This window comes from Eleutherodactylus coqui, chromosome 4, assembly GCF_035609145.1.
Source record: "Eleutherodactylus coqui strain aEleCoq1 chromosome 4, aEleCoq1.hap1, whole genome shotgun sequence".
NCBI classification, from domain to species: domain Eukaryota; kingdom Metazoa; phylum Chordata; class Amphibia; order Anura; family Eleutherodactylidae; genus Eleutherodactylus; species Eleutherodactylus coqui.
In genome coordinates this window covers 234088739-234107040 of record NC_089840.1, presented here as the reverse complement: position 1 = coordinate 234107040, position 18302 = coordinate 234088739, and positions in this window count along the sequence as shown.

The window sequence follows — 18302 nt, the reverse complement described above, 5'->3', positions numbered from 1 at the left end:
CTGGATTTCCCCAGACTTCTCTTCTCCACCAGCGGACAGCAGCGGTACCTAAACAATACGTAGGCTGCACCCGCGGATGGAAGAATCGTTCTCTCTCACCATAAAAAAGGGGGACCTTTTAGCTTCATCAATCTGTGTATTATATTCATCTTCCTCCTCCTGCTCCTCCTCCTGAAACCTCACGTAATCACGCCGAACGGGCAATTTTTCTTAGGCCCACAAGGCTCAGGCATATGACTTTTGTAAACAATGTTTATACGTTTCAATTCTCATTAAAGCGTTGAAACTTGCACCTGAACCAATTTTTATTTTAACTGGGCTGCCTCCAGGCCTAGTTACAAATTAAGCCACAGTAACCAAAGCGATTAATGGGTTTCACCTGCCCTCTTGGTTGGGCATGGGCAATTTTTCTGAGGTACATTAGTAATGTTGGTACACCAATTTTTTGGGGCCCTCGTCTACAGTGTAATCCTAGTAATTTTTATGGGCTTCGTCTGCACTCATGCTACAGCAAGGTGTGTGGGGTTGGCCTACACTTTTGCTACATAAATGTAACTGGGGCCTTGTCTATACTGCAACTACTGAAATGTGAAAGAGACTGTTATCTCCCTAAACTGCTGCAACGGGAATGTTACTGTGGCCTGTCTTGACTGATACTACTACTGAAATGGAACTAAGACTGTGCTCCCCCTATACTGCTGCTAGTGACATGTTACTGGGGCCTGTCCCTAATGCTACCGCTGAAATGTTACTAATTCTGGGCTCTGACTATACCGCTGCTAATGCTATGTCACTGGTGTGGAAACGGAGGCTTCCCAAAAACATGATGGTGGCGAGGCCATTTCCCACCAACGCGGTTACTGTTAAGGTACATATTACCAGTCTGACTGGGGCATGCACTGTGGGCCGAAGCCCACCTGTATTGTATGTGACGTTAGCTCTGCTGAGCAGGGCACTGCAATGGGATACATTTATGTACCGCCGATGGGTTCCAGGGAGCCACCCATGCTGTGGGTCCACAGGGACTTCACATTAGTGATTTGTACCTGCCAGTGTCTATGTATTAAAAACCCCGGTCAGACTGTGGCATGCAGTGTGGGCCAAAGCCCACCTGCATTTAATCTGACGTTACCTCAGCTGTGCTGGGCAATGCAATGGGAATTATTTATGTACCGCCGGTGGCTTCCTGTGAACCACCTATGCTGTCGGTCCACACGGTGTTGTAACTGCATATGTCTACTTATAAAGAACCCCAGTCTGACTGGGGCATGCAGTGTGGGCCGAAGCCCACCTGCCTTTAATCTGACGTTACCTCAGCTGTGCTGGACAATGCAATGGGATTTATTTATGTAACGCCGGTGGCTTCCTGGGACCCACCCATGCTGTCGGTCCACACGGAGTTGTACCTGCCTGTGACTATTTATAAAAAACCCCAGTCTGACTGGGGCATGCAGTGTGGGCCGAAGCCCACCTGTATTTAATCTGACGTTAGCTCTACTATCCGGGACAAACTACAGGAGCAATACAGCGCTAATGAGACGTGCACAGCTACGCTAGCATAGGAGTCCGCTGTAGGCCCGCGATTGCTGAGGGTTTGTGCAGAGGCCTATGTCCTGGGTGCAGTGAAAGTCCGCTTCCAGCCTAGGATTGCTGAATCTGTGGGCCGAGGCCTATGCCGTAGGCGCGGTGCAAGTCTGCCATGTTTGGCCGCTCAGATCAATTTTTTGTTCATGTCTTGGGTTTCCTAGGACCCACCTATGCTGTTGGTACAAGCTTAGTTCCCATTGCGGTGTTTAACCTGTCTGGCACAAAGGCACTGACTGACTTGGGTAGGGGGCAGAGAGCTGACGGCTTTCCCCTTGCAGTGTGGATTGAGCTATGCGACACCTTGACAGAATGAATAGTGTGTGGCACATGGGTTCCCCATTGCTATGCCCACGTGTGCAGCTCCTGATGGATGTGGCACAGGATTGGATTTCTCATTGCTTCTGGACAGCATTGTGGGCTATCGCTGCCTGGCCCTGCCAACCCTCTGCAGTGTGTGCCTGCGGTTCCTCCTCATGGCAGACGCACTTATAAATAGACATGAGGATGGTGTGGCTATGAGGCCAGCGTGTGGCATGAGGGCAGGTGAAGGCTGCGCAGGGACACTTTGGTGTGCGCTGTGGACACTGGGTCGTGCGGCGCGGGGGGGGGGGGTTGGGCAGCATGTAACCCAGGAGAAGTGGCAGCGGAGTGTCATGCAGGCAGTGATTGTGCTTTGTTGGAGGTAGTGTGGTGCTTAGCTAAGGTATGCCTTGCTAATGAGGGTTTTTCAGAAGTAAAAATTGTTTGGGGGGGGGGGGGGCACTCTTGGCGCTATTGTGGCTTAATAGTGGGACCTGGGAACTTGAGATGCAGCCCAACATGTAGCCCCTCGCCTGCCCTATCCATTTCTGTGTCGTTGTCATCACTTTCTTGGGTTTTGCAGATTTTCACAAATGAAAACCTTCTGTGAGCATCGGCGATATACAAAAATGCTCGAGTCGCCCATTGACTTCAATGGGGTTCGTTACTCGAAACGAACCCTCGAGCATCACGGAAAGTTCGATTCGAGCAACGAGCACCCGAGCATTTTGGTGCTCGCTCATCTCTATTAATGACGTCTCATGTCACAGTAGAGAAGAGGGGCAGCGTTAGGAGAGGTATACAGGCCAGCAGAAAGGGTCCAGCCTGCCAATTGGACCGCTTGGTGGTAGTTTACATGAAACCTTCATTTTTAAGGTATTCTATACGCAGGATGTCTAACAGCGTAACTTTAGACATGTGCATTACATCATTGTGGTTTAACAGCTCTACCACTGATGACGGGTTCCCTTTAACACAAAAATTAAACAATCCTCGGTTCTGTTTCAGATACTTAGTTACTAATATGCATTCCGTTTACTGGGATTTCAATATTGTTATAACTCAGTGAGATAATATGCTATTTGCATCGATGTATCAGTCCATCCTCTTTATGTTCAAGGTTTGGTAATGTTTCAAAAGTTGTTCTATTTCTAGATCTCACAACCTTCACATAACATGTACTGTAGAATGATCTGATTATCCCCACAGTGTAGCATCAGCCACACATATTACATAAGCCATGATAAATATACTGTAAATAGTACACTGCCATTTTAAGCAATCTGGACATGCGCAATCGTTGGATTGCAATCACTAGATGCAGTAGGGAGGTCCAGCTCATCATAAGGTTTGATAGAAAAAGAGCTTTCAGTGATGGCTTAAAGGGGTTGTCCCGCGCCGAAACGGGGTTTTTTTTTTTTTTTAATAGTTCCCCCCGTTCGGCGCGAGACAAACCCGATGCAGGCATAAAAAAAACAAACCGTCCAGTACTTACCTGAATCCCCGCGCTCCGGCGACTTCTGACTTACCTTGTGAAGATGGCCGCCGGGATCTTCACCCTCGGTGGACCGCAGGTCTTCTGTGCGGTCCATTGCCGATTCCAGCCTCCTGATTGGCTGGAATCGGCACACGTGACGGGGCGGAGCTACGAGGAGCCGCTCTCCGGCACGAGCGGCCCCATTCAGAAGAGAGAAGACCGGACTGCGCAAGCACGTCTAATCGGGCGATTAGACGGCACCATGGAGACAGGGACGCTAGCAACGGAACAGGTAAGTGAATAATTTCTGTATGGCTCATAATTAATGCACAATGTACATTACAAAGTGCATTAATATGGCCATACAGAAGTGTATACCCCCACTTTGATTCGCGGGACAACCCCTTTAAAGGAGCACTCCCCTGAAAATACATTTTTCTATTCCTGCACCCCTCACCTGATTGCCTGTCACCCTCAAGTTGTCTACTCTGTATATTGCACTCACTTACTTGCAGTGCAGCCTCCTGTCTGATACTTAGTAGGCACCCTCTTGATTTTACTTTTATTTTTAAATAACCACGATTAGTGATGAGCGAGCTTACTCGCTAAGGGCAATTGCTCGGGTGAGCATTACCCTTAGTGAGTACCTGCCCGCTCGAGAGAAAAGGTTCGGCTGCCGGCGCGGGTGACAGGTGATTTGCGGCAGTGAGCAGGGGGAGCGGCCTCTCCCCTCTGTTCCTCCCCGCTCTCCCCCGCCGCCAATTTCAATTGGGTCAGCAAAGTATGGCACTGGCGTGCGAGGTTTCCCATTAGAAACAATGGGAAAAACTCTGTGATCCTCCACCGTGGCTAAGAGCCATGGCGGAGGATTGCTACTTCCCTGAAGTGATGCAAGGAGTTTTTAAACACACAATCTACGGGAAAATTGCACGTTGGCAAGCACAAAATCATGAAATTAGCCTTATAGGAGCCTTTAATCATCAGCAGTAATATGATAGCAGTTTCTGTCCCCCTGAGAACAGCATGTGTGGTACAGTCCATGTAATTTCATCCACAGGAAGTTTTAGTAGTAACTCCCTTCCAATATCGTAAAGCTTAGACATTTTCATGGGGTCACCATGAGATCACATGACCCAACTGAAGAGAATTTTTCCTACAGAAATTGTGATATAGAGACTGGTAGGCCGTCAGCCATATTTTGTGTGTCAGGTCTGGCTATATCGTCATACATTTTGTAGCTTTCAGTCAACCAGAGATAGCTGGTTCGATGGATCTTCTTTAGTTTATTTTCTTACTAGGTGATATAGCATATACCTGGCATGGTGCTATGTGTGTAGGGCTTGGTTATTGAAAATTGGGCTTTCGAAAAGATTTTATGAATAGCAGTCCTGGAATATACAAAGTGGGCTACAAAAAGGAGTCCAGAATCACACTGTTATGAAAGCTGCCCAAAAGAAAATCTGTGTTGCCCCATAGCAACCAATCACAACGCAGCTTTAATTTTACCTCAACAGTATAAGAACTGGCAACCAATCACAACTCAGGGAATAGAGAATCTTCAGCACTCTTGACGTTTACTCGGCCTGTGGTTTCTTCATTCAGAGACCTACCTTGCCCCCATTCTCATGGTCAATGGGGGTCCCAACAGTCAGACCCCCACCAATCAGCTGGATAGGGGATAGCTTGTTGAAACTGGAATACTCCTTTAAAGGGCAAGTGTGCACACCAAGCTTTCCAGTCCCCAGCCAATCCTGAGAGATCCTAAGCTATTTAGAATTACTACACCCATCAGCGGGTGCCAGAGCAATCAGTCTCCCTACTACGTGATGGTGCTAGTTTGTTTCTCTCCAATTTGAACCATGCTTAAACCACCCAGCTTTGCTGACCTTACAAGTCCTGACCTTGGCTTGTTAGTTGACTACACTTTCCTTGTCCTCTACCTGCTCTGACCCTTGATCTACGTTGTGAAAGTATTGCACCTGTACTGACGCTGGCTCTGTTCTACAGCTATTTCCCTGTCTACACCCCTAGTACTGCATTATGGAAAGCCTGACCAAGTATATCAGCTGCCTCTCAACTGAGACTAGTTGTAAGATAATGACCTGTTAGGCCCTGTAGCAAAGACCAGATACAAAGTGGTGGGGTGAAAAGGTGAATAGTGGGGAACCTCACTTGCTGCCCCCGGATCTAGGTCCAAGTCAGATCAAGTCTGAGGCACAGCGGATCCACATAGTGGGTTTTTCACAAGGCTTATTCTATAAATACATTATGATAGTAGAACCAACTACATTTCAAACTCCCAGGGGGAAAAAAAGGGTCCATATATATGAAGTCTAGTTATCTTACAGTCCAGGAGAAAGGTACCACCCGTCTCCACCTGGCATGGGCACACATACAATAGAGGCAGACCATGCGGCTGCGATGGTGGCTCCTGGAAAGAGGGTTGGCCCCATTCCCTTTGGCACAAACCAGTACAAGACACTCTCTCTCTCTCTAGAGTACTTTACTCTCTGTGTAGGGAAGAACTATTTTGGAACAAGATCTCTAACAGGAAAACACTTGGATGTGTACATGGCAGTAACCAGACCAGAGCAATAAATTGGATCTAGTACACAGGAAAGGGCAGGGTCATATGGGCAATTTGGGACTAAGTCAGCTTAATACAAAAAAGTGAATGGAGAACTTTGTTTGCTGTCAGAAAGATTCAGTCGTCAAAACACTGCATCCAAACATACGGACACAGTCTATCATGTGCGCAGTGAAGTCACTAATATTTATGTATTATTTCCATCATCTTAAGTGGTCGATCACTCTCAACTGGACCAAACATGACACATCAAGGCATAGAACATACGTTTGAATCTTTGCAGGATACATTGGTTATGGTGGAAAGTCTACACCGAGAGACTATAAATACATCAAGAGTTCTAGGTTTCCACATAAATTCATTAAGTACATAAATTAATGTTTAACATTTATGACATCACTAGACTGATTGTCTACAGTGGGAGGTAGACCGTAGTAATTCACAAAAATACTAGCCTATAGTGGCACAAGACCGATATTAATCAATAGTAATTACGAGTGGCCATACATGACTTCAAAAGAAATGGCCATTCGTGCACAACATAGCCAGTGCTATTCACTTATCACAGAATGGAAAGAATGGTGTTCAGTGCTCACATGTTGCTGTTGGTCATATAGGGAGTCCATAAATAGTCAGATCTTTCTTACGTCAGTCATCCACAAAGGCTAAATGGTTCTAAAATTTGTATTAGAAGAGTCTTTCTCCAATATAATACTGCTTGAGGAATTTTTCAGATACCCTATAAAAGCTGAACCAGTAAGCACCAGTAGCTAAAGAGTAGGTCATGAGATGTAGATCTAGTGATCCTCCATTACTGATGAGCCTGGTCATTTAGGAACACCGAGATGGAAACTAAGGGGTGGACTAGTAGGTGCAACTCCATTCACTAATGTGGTCTCTGAAGATAGTGCATTAATTAACATTTATGATACAGTAGCCTTCTCTAGTCGAAGTTTAGCAAAAATGCAGTAGTTAGAAGTCTGAGGAAAACTTTTGGAACATAGGAGCCAGTCATTGGAGTCTTTTTGGACTAGGGAACAAAAAAGATGTCAACTAAGAGGCAGTTAATGCCTATGAAGGAGCTGATTTTAGTGGACACAGTTGGACTCACTAGTTCAGCCTTGGATTTTATCCTGTCTCGCTTCATCAGTATGCACAATCTGCTTTACTTAGAAATGGCATAGCTTGCTGCTTCCATAGATGATAAGGTGCAGATTCGAGTGTCTCTGAATGAGGTCAGGTCATCAGTGCTAGACTAGCCCAGGCCAGGATTTCATAAACGGTCAACCTTGTGGAGATTCCTTGTGCAGCAGTGTGAAGACGTGCCTGAGAATGATTTGATGGGGGGGGGGGGGGGGGAGACCATCCAACGAAAGAGGATCCTACGATTGTAGTCAACTCCTCACCAAAAAAAGGGGTCACAGGAGGTAGTCAAGAAATGTTCTGATGAACAAGTAGTGTGCAGGCAAGCAAGTTGCAACCACATACAATACTGGTGCCCCTCCAATTGTGTGCACGCAGCAATAATGGATTCCAAACAAACAATGTACCATAATTTAGTTCCTACCAAAGAGAAGGCACAGACTGTGTGACATCCACAGCAGGCTCCAGAAAGTTTATGGAGATGACATCATTAACAAGAGCAATGTGCACAAATTGATGAAGAAGTTTAAAGAAGGGAAAACCAGCATTGAAGACAACCTATGCTGTGGGAGACCATCAACTGTGACCACTGACACAAACCAGGGGGGAGTGGACAAATTGAGTCACATGGAAGGACGAGCCACAATCTGTGAGCTTCTTGAACAACTGGACTCGGCTACCCTACATCTACCACCATCTTCTGTATGGCATTCTAATCAAAGGGAGTACCACAGCAGTTGACATCCGATTTCAAAGAGAGAATAGTAGAAGTCTGTTCTGATCTACTGCAAGCGTTTAAAGAAAACGAATTTCCATTTTTTTCTGATCTGATGACGAAGGGAGAAATGCGGGCATATCTTTATGAAGAACCAATCCGTAGAATGGAGTCACACCTCTTCTCCAAGGGGTAAGAAGTTCAAAAGCAACGGTGACTGTTTTTGGGCATGACAATGGAGTCCTTTTCTTCGATTTTCTGGAACGTGACTGTACCATGACCAGCAAACAGTACACTGAAATCCTCCTTATGGCTCCTTTAAGCTTATTGAGTAAGGGAAGGAACAAGAATCCGAAAAGGAGCCACCTTCTCTATGACAATGCATGACTACTTTGTCAACAAATCATGCTATCAGCAAATTGGCTGGGTTGTGGTCCCCACTAGAAGGTGCAACACAGATCTATTGCCCTTCAATTTGCACCTGTTCAGTCCAAGAAAGGACAGTCTTCGGGGACAACGATCTAATGACACAGATTAGGTGAAAGTCACCGTTAAGAAGTAGGTACAACTGTGAACACCTGAATTTTTTTCAGAGGATTTGTGAGTTTTAACAATGGCACAAATACATCAATATGTTGGAATAGTGCCTTCCTAGAGAGGAAAAGATTTTCTTCCAATTGGAACGACCCATGTTTTCCAGGCTATTAAGGTAATTAAAACGTTCTCCAGGTTGTGAAAAGGACCCAGCCACCTCCCTAAACTGAAATGGAGGAGACACAGATTTGTCTGATTTAAAAAAAAAAAAAAAAAAAAAACTTTGACAGTAAGGGTGATCAATGAGTGGAACAGGTTGCCATGGGAAATGGCAAGTTCTCCTTCAGTGGAAGTGTTCAAAACAGAGGCTGGACTGACATCTGTCTGGGATAACTTAGTAAATCCTGCATTGAGCAGGGAGTTGGACCCAAGCCTACTATTCTATGATTCCCTACAGCACCATAAACTAAGTGATCTTGCTCTTAAGGGAGGTGATAGGGAGCTTGGTGATGTATTTTTTATACTCACCTGATCACTGGATCTAGCGATATCCCCTATGAAGATTGCGTGCAGATGGAAACCTGACTCTGCTCTCTCCCATATAAGTCAAAACCTACAAACCTGTTCCTATAATGGAAGATAGACCATCACTATTACATCAGCGGGTGTCCAACTCTCAGCAACGTTCCATGGAGGGTCGCCGCCCCTTTGTTATCACCAGGCACAGCTCCATACTTTTAGTAGTGACCGTTCTTGCTCCTATAGTTCACTACAGCTTCCTCCTCTTCCAGTGAATGTTCTGAGCTACAAGACCAAGCACAGTGACTACTAAAAGTCCCCATATAACCCCTTTAATCCTTCTACGTTTAGCTAATCCTTTGGGGTTGCCAGCTATTTCGGTATGCTATCTTTGCTGACAAGAGATGTACACCAATGAATTCCAGATTAAAGGATTTTTACTTTTACCCAAAATTAAAACTAAACCTCAATCCAATAATCCGCTAACCCAACATATGAAGAGGTTTGTGTATTTGCTAGATCATATCCCCGGAGTATTTCTTCCTGAGCAGTGATGGTCAATCACTAGTTAAGTAAAAATTAAACATAACCCGGGCCAAGTTCCTAACTGGCAGCAAAAATGGATTTATTTTTCTTTACTCTTACGAATCAACACAAAAGTTAGAAAAGTATGCCAAAGAGAAGAGGTGCTGGTACGGTCATGATGGAGATGGCGTGCTCCTACCTGCCCAACTGCTGGGGCATTTTAGGTATAGATGTTCAAGTATTTGCTCACTTTTGAAGCCAAAAAGAATTAAAAAAAAATAAAAATGAGAATCAAAGCTTTAGGCTTTGATCAGTATGCAGCTGGCACTACGGAGACATGAAGGCAGCAGACCCACCCTCAGATCAAAGGAAGAAGAGAACGAGAACAAAGGTCTTCCCAGCACAGCTTGTAACTGCAGATACATGAAGTCTTAGGTTCTGTCAAACTATTAAATCAATTGAAATTTGGTAAAATATATTCAATTTTGTCCCAATTTTCCTTTCGTATATTACAATAATAGAATAGGTCTTGGCATAAGAATTGGTCCCATACGCCAGGTTTTCCATCAGGGCTTAAATGTTGTTTTTCGTGGTGTGATGCCTAATAAATCTTTAGCATTGCTTTCCTACATGGCGACAACAAGACTGGAGAGGAATAATCCAATCTATAATCAATGGATACCTATAAATGAATTGTAGTCCATTGTATCATAGTAAGTTCCAGTAGGTGGAGAAGGACAGAATGAGGGTATTGATTGCTGGGCTGAATAAGGCCACTTTAATATCTGCACTGGATACCGGAAGACATAGTGTAGAAACCGAACTGACCTCATTATAGTCAATCAGGTCTGTCCGGGCTGTTTGGTTCTATCACAAGATGGAACCGTTCCGCCAGGGGATTCCCCTTTTCTTCCGCTAAAAAAACAGCATTCCTCAATTTAGCTGGGATGGGTACTAAAAAGGCAGCTGATATACAATAAAAGTGGTAAGACAAGAGGGAGAATGGTGGAGTGGGAACAAAAGAAGATCAAGACTAGGCATAAAATTATGTCTAGAGATGAGCAAGCATACTCTGTAAGGCGATACACTTGAGAGAGCATCGCCTTTTTCAAGTACCTGCTGGCTCATCCCTGAAGATTCGGGAGGCCGTGGGGGTCGGGGTGGCGCGGGGGAGAGTGAGAGAGAGATCCCTCTCTCTCTCCTGATCCTCTCTGTAACCCCCCTGCTCACCCCTGGGGCCCACCCAAATCTTCAGGGACGAGCCAGCAGGTACTCGAAAAAGGTGCTGCTCTCTCAAGTGTATCGCCTTACCGAGTATGCTCGCTCATCTCTAATTATGTCTAAAAAGCATGCATCAAGGAGGTGCACATAAAATAAAGAATTTTAATTACAATTCGAAAGCGAGATTAAATGCCTAATGGAAATTTAATATAAATCAAGAAACAAGAATATGAAAACAGCAACAAAGATCATAAAATATTCAAACAAAATGCAAAAGTAGTCGTAATAGGAAAATGTGGAAAATCATAAAGTATTGAACAAAAGCAAGACAAAATACATTCTGGGTACCATTTTTTTAAATGCTGGAGCGCGCATCAGTGTACTGACTGCAGCCACTTTGCCAGTTTTTGTTACTTCTTGCATATGCACCTCATCATGCCCACTTAGTTGAGAGTCTACCTGGTTGGCAGCACTTCCATATAATCTGTTATGCACTTGCTCACCATCACCCATGGACTCTGCGAAATATTTTAGGCCCCACCTTTGTTAAGGGATTGCTCCACCAATTAGGTTCATTCAGACATGACCGCAGGGGCTAGTGACTGGCTGCAATGATCATGTGAGCAGCTAGTGATCACCACTGGAGTTTCTGATACCACCAGGGTCCGTCTATAAGAGGGAGGAATACTTTTTTTTTTTTTTTTAAATTGTAGCCCATTCCTTGCCCTTAAGTAGTTTTTGAAAACCCCCAGAAAACCTCTTTAAAAAAGGTAAAAATTTAAAACGTTTGGCATGAACTATGAATTTTCTTGCCGCATGAATAACCATTTTCTAGGTGAGGAGGCCCAAGTAGAAAAAAAATTGAAAATAAATAATTAACCCAAATCAAGTTTATTATGGCTATGGGACTAGTAACGAGCCCATGACCATTGATGGTGGGGGGCCCAGCTCACTCTCAGTTCACCACCATCCTGCAATCTACACACTTTTTGTATGGGAAAGTTGTCAGCATAGAGAAAATAATGACTACTTCATTAGAGATTAGTTTTTTTCTTTACTTCTGGATCAACATTCTAGGATAATATGTTGAACTTGATGAAATTTGGAATAAAACTAATATTCAGAAATTTGTCTTACTCTAAAACCATTGCAGTATCTTTAGATTCTGGAACTCTGATCATATAGCTTAAAACTGTAGTTCAGTCATATTGCAGTTCACTTAGGCGGTTGTAGCGATGAATCCCATGGAATAATGGAAAAAATGTGAGCACCTTTTCTGTGAGGGGCATCCAGACAATATCAAAACAGGAATATCCTCCCAGGATAGGAAAGAGACTTGTCATCCAAAAATGACTCAAAAGAGACAGTGGTCCAAAACAAATATTGACGTCCGACGGCTGCTAAAATCATTTATCATGCTGCCACTATGTTTCTACGATCGAAAGAGAATCCATGTACAAGGGCTTGATTTACTCAGAATGGTAAAAAAAAAAAAGGTATAAAGAAGAAAAGAGAATATTTTTATGCTATTAATACCACAGAGTCGGTCATAAAATGTCCACTTTCGAAGAGTCTAACGACAACACAATATTCATTAGGGCAATTCAAACTATAGGCACGGCTTGATAGGCACTCTGCATAGGCAGCCCTGGGGCCTTTCAGAAGGCCCTTGGCTGCTGTGGCAACTGCACGGCCTCCTGTGATCTATTCATGGGAGGGGGCAGTGCAGGACCCCCCAAAAGTTGGGAAGCGGCACTTTCTTGCAGCCAACATCCACCAGTGACAGCTCCAATAAGCCACACCGCTCATCAGAGCTGTCAACCCTTTAAATACAGCAGCCAGAATGGACAGCGGTATTTAACAGGTTAACAGCTTCGATGTGCGGCGTAGCTTAACGAAGCTGTTGCGGCCAGGTGTCGGCTGTGTTGTATGGAGCGGGATCAACTAGTGCTCTACCTCCATACAAACATTTGCACGAACAAATGCACTTTAACATACAGCTTCCTGCAATGGAACCTGTCTGTAAGTAGGGGACTTTCTATATAGTCAATGTTGTCCATTCAGTTTTGTCATAAGACAGAGCCGTTCGACCAGGGAGTTTCCCTTTCCTGCTCCCCAAATGGAGCAGGAAACCCGGAACTACTGACGCAGGTATGAAACCATCCTTAGAAGAGCAAAAATAATAGATGCAAAATACTTGGACATGAAGAACAACTACAATTACCCGAAATGAAACAAGGAACTTCGAAGGGTCTTCTGACAATAAGCTGATGAAATAAGAGTCTCCATATGTTAGAACCCCAGCACTCAGCTGTAATCTGTGGGGAAACCTGGCAGCGAGGGTTTAGTTTACCTGCAGTGCCACTAAGGCCTCATATCCATGGGGAAAATCAGTCCCGCCGCAGATTCTCCATGTAGAATCCGTAGCGGGTCCCTCCTGCCCCGCGGACAGGAGGCCTAAAAATCGGAAAAAAACCCCACCTGCTCCAGACGATGCAGATCTTCCTTCCTTCGCGGCCGGATCTTCTTTTTTCGGCCTGGCGAGTGTGCTCGGCGTGCCACGCACATGCGCCGGGCACATCAGCTGGGCCGAAGAAAGAAGATCCAGCCGCAAAGGAAGGAAGATCCGCATCGTCCGGAGCAAGTACGGGTCTCCCGCAGATCCGGACGGCTCCATAGGCTTCAATAGAAGCCTGCGGGAGCCGTCCCCGCGAGAGACCTGCACGAAAATGGAGCATGTCCAATTTTTTTCCCCCCCTGCGCGGATCTGCACCTGACGGGAAAAATGACATCCGCGGGTATTTAACTACCTACAGGTGTCCAATGCATCCCTATGGGGCGCGGATCCGTGTGCGGGAAAAACGCTGCGGATTTAAAATAAAAATTATCCCGTGGATAAGGGGGACATTAGACATTACAGCATTCCTAGAGGGTGAAACCCTTTGTAGCCGTAGCCAAGAATGAAGGATCCTGAATGTGGATATTTAATAGGGTTTTATGAAAAATGTTTTAAAACTAGACAATGCCCTTAAAAAAAAAAAAAAAAATAATGTCTGGGCTTGCAATAAAATAACAGTACTTACCGCTCTTCTTTCCCCCAGGAAACAGCAGAGCGACTCCGGTAAAGATCCTTATTGTCAGCACAGACTGGAAGTCAGGTTACCGCTGCAGCCACAGGCTTCTTCTTTGCATCATACAGCTTTAATTTGCATTTGTGTTCACAGACATTGATTTCTGGAAGTATTCCTAAACCCATGCAGAAGTGTGCATTACAGAATCATGCCTGTTTTCAATGCAGTGGCGTTTGTGGGCCCGTACATCTCGAGCATCTAATATTGACAGTCAGCCTTGTCCACATGAATTTCTCCAGATATTATGTATTGTAGATGGTGAGATATTTAAAGTCTTTGCAATTGTACAAGTTCATACTGGGCAGATTTTCCAGGCAGACTCTTTGCACTGAAAACCTGCATCATTTACAGTAACAAAGTGGATGAGATTGTCAAAATCACATCCTTACATTGTGGGAAAAAAATCTGCACAACACCTGTGCAGAAATGCACATGCGATATGGAATTTTAATCTGGACCATGCCTAGTTTAGCACCGAATACATTGGGTAAAACATCTCTTTTAAATGAGGGTGTTAATTCTGCACCAACTGGTGTTTTTCAGCAGTGAATATGCTGCTGCAGAATGTCCACTGCGCTCATTCTGTAGCAAATCTGTCCCGTGTGAACATGCGCCAATGTTGGTGTGGTTTTCTGAAGTTGTTTCACAATTTTTAGACGCAGTTTTCCCACAGATTGGTGAACCTCAGACCAGCTTTGCCTCTGAGAGACTCTGGCTCTCTAACATGCTCTTTTCATATACACTCAAATTGACCCTGCAGCTGTTTTTCCAATAGTACCCCTTACTTTTCCAGCCTTTTGTTACCCCTGTCCAAACTTTTATGAGATGTGTTGCTGCCATCAACTCCTAAAGGAGTTCAATGAAATGGAAAAATATGTCTCCCTTCAACCTTCTGATGTGTTATGCGTAAAATATGGTTCTACGAGATTTACTTACATTTTATACAGCGTACCAACTTTTGTGGAATTGGGGTTCTATAGGTAATCCCTTTCAAACAAAGAGCCACTCCAGTGAAGTTTTTTTATTCATTACGTAGCTAGATCCAAGTATATAAAAGTTGGCTCGTACTAGTTATTCCTTTCTATCTGAAACTTCCTGAGTCCTCATCCTCAGGTGGGTCTTGTGATCTCCTTCTGACCAAATGCATTTACTTGGATTTATGTTCTCTCAAATTAAGTTTTGCAGACCGCATAATTCTGGTGTGATGGACCCTACCCCACAAGGTCATTAGAGTGGGACACAAACTCCTATCAGTTACTACTGCGCTCATGTCACAGAAGTATAATGACGAGGATAGTTTAGCCGCCTGACTGTATAATTATGGTCTATAGTTTATTTAGGTGGTTTGAGAATACAGAAGGTAATGGCAGTGTCCTCCCTGCAGGCAGAGATGGTACAGGCTTTGGCTGCTTGTGTGATGTGTGCTGAATGCTGATGCATCCTGGGATTGACAGCAAAGCCAAGGCAGGGACGGATTTCTGCATCAAGATAGTGCCTGATAAGTATCAGATATGAGTGCACTGAATGGAAGGTAGTGCAATATACAGTACATAGGAAACCTACACAATATAATAGGGGCAGCGATAGAAAAATGTATTTTTTGCTATAGTGCCCCTTTAAATATAGAGTTCATTTTCTAAGTATACAATTCAATAGGATGCACTAATTCTATAAAGTTACCATAGCATTCCCCTGAGTAAAAACTTCATGTAAATGCAGGATCCTCTCCATGGACTGAAATGAGGGGTACGGCTGTTCTGAACTGAATCAATTTGGCTGGAAGCATACTTGCCCTGTGTGAGAGTTGTGCTCGAGAGGTTCCGGCGCAATTCACGCTGGACATCGGTCAATGTGCGGTCCAACCCAAGAACAGCCTGCACATTGACATGCATTTACATGTCTGAATTCCCACAAAGGATATGAATGAGAATAGGAAATGGAGGGTTCTTTTTCCCCTCAAGTGGACCATCGGTAGGGTGAAAAGCCACATAGGCTATAATGGGTTGGTGTGCCGTCCACGGATCCAAACAGACCCAAACACGCTAGTGTTCCAGAGGCCTTTCTCTGGATGAGCTATAGCTGCAGTTCCACCGATCCTCATCGTGGTGGAGTGTTGGTCTAACAATCCATAAGGAATAGCTACTGATGTAACACAAGACATCAGCACAGGCGTACCTTTAAACAAATTAAGCACAACATGATTAACTTCTGGGAAACAGATTAGAATTGAAACATATCAACATCAGCGCTGTTTATCCCTCCTTATCACGTCCGACAACCGCAAATTGGAACGGTTTTAGGTTGAAACCCAAAGATTGCAGGTCCGTGGCAATGACGTTCTTTCCAAATACTACAAGCAGAAAGCCAGAAACCTGGGACTGATCCTGACTGATAGACGCAGTTGGATAGTCGGTAACATTAATTTAATTTAAGCTTCAGATTAGCGCCGGTGTTTACATTGGTGCGTGTGATGAAATGATGAGAGGTGCTTGTACTCGCTATATGCGCTTAAGAAAGAACATTTTAAAGCGTTTTGGATGGTTTCCATGAGAAACACAGAAGAGCGGGCTGTACAAATCTGAAGGTCACGTCAGGATCTTCGACAAGAAATATATTTTTGTAGCAAAATTAAATTAAACATTACAACAGCGGATTTTGGCTGGAGAGGTACTGGCGGGGAGACAAGACTGTTCCCGTCTCTCAAAAAACTCATGTAAAACCGCTCAGAGTTATAACATTATTGATCTACTAAGAGACAACAAACATAAGGATGGGATTCCAAGATCCCGCAGCGTACTGCTGTAACTGAGAACGATTGCGAGAGCGGTTATCACACTTAGCTCAACGCTGGCTAACACAATGCAGCTAGGTTACGACCCTGGAAGGGGCATATGGTCCAGCATGTCTTAAAGGAGTTTTTAGAGTTAATTTTATATAGTTGTGGCCCCCCTCCCCATACCAAAAACTACATAAAATATACTCACTGTGGTGTCAGATCGCTGCGGCGCCCAGAAGATTCAGTGACGTTTCGTTAACCTGGCAGGTTCATGTACCACGTTTCCCTGAAAATAAGCTCTACCCTGATTTTTCATGGTGAGGCTTAAAACATAAGCCCTACCCCCAAAATAAGGCCTAGTCTAATTACATTTAAAAAAATTACAACTGGCAGCTGGGGTTTGTGTCCTCCCACCGGTCTCCGGCGTGCTTGCTTGCAGTCCTCAGCGGCCAACAGACTATTGCTTTCGGGTTCTGGGAGTCATAAATCCTGCCTCCAGGATACTATGGCGCCAATTGCTTGATCGAGCACTGCACAGATTGGCTGGCAGCACTCGAGAACCAATGCGATGGCTGGGATTAGTTTTTCAGGCGCTGCTCAGCCAATCAATGAAGCACTCGATGAACCAATCACAGCCCTCACGTTGTGGAGGCGGGATTTATGAATTGGCTGAGCGGCGTTCGTCCCTGCATCTCTGGTGGCGATAGTAAGGTCTGCTACGGAGTGAGGAAAAGCCGCTGCCAGAGCTGCAGAGATTGCCGAGACGAACGTCACTCAGCTAATTCAAAAATCTCACCTCCACAACACGATGGCTGTTGATTGGCTGAGCAACACCTTAAGAACCAATCAACAGCCATCATATTGTTTCAATCAGAGCCATCGCTTCCAGAAGGTGGGATTTATGAACCCAGAAGCAGGAAGCGATCTTCTGTTGGTGGTTGAGGACTGCAAGCAAGCATGCCAAAGTTCCGGAGACCTGTGGGAGTACATAGACCGTGGCTGCCAAGTATAAGACAACCCCCAAAAAGAAGACCTAGTGCCTCTTTCGGGGGCAAAAAATTAATAAGACATGGTCTTATTTTCAGGGGAAACCGTAGAAGCCCGAGTCAGCTTTAAGGGACATCAGTCACGTCCCTATTGGGTCTGCCAACAGCTACAGCAGTCACATGGGTAGATAACAAACGTGACCGCTGCAACACTTGTTAGACAGAAGACGGGAGAAGCGGGAGCACATAGTCGTAGCAGGTGAGTATTGGGTTTGCCTTTTCTGTATTCTGCACCCCACAGTTACCTTTGAAAATCCCTTTATGCGTACTTTTCCACACAACAGAAAACAGTGTGGATTATCCACAACCAAAAATGACAAAATCCGCGCCATTGGTGCTTTTTTGATGTGGATCCGCAGCAGATTTTCCCTTAAGCCTCTCTGCATATGGCGTAAAGGCTGCAGAATTTCCAACCCAAATATCACAGCATCTACTATGTGGAACGGAAATCAGCCCCTCTCTGAAAGTCTACGAGGGCAGTTGATGGGGGGAGAAAAACCAGCAACCTTATCAAAAACTTGTGTAGTTCAACTGCCCCTTGTATATACAGCCTTCTAGACACCGATATACAGGAAAACCCCCATACCAAAAACTACATAAAATATACTCACTGTGGTGTCAGATCGCTGCGGCGCCCAGAAGATTCAGTGACGTTTCGTTAACCTGGCAGGTTCATGTACCATGTTTCCCTGAAAATAAGCTCTACCCTGATTTTTCATGGTGAGGCTTAAAACATAAGCC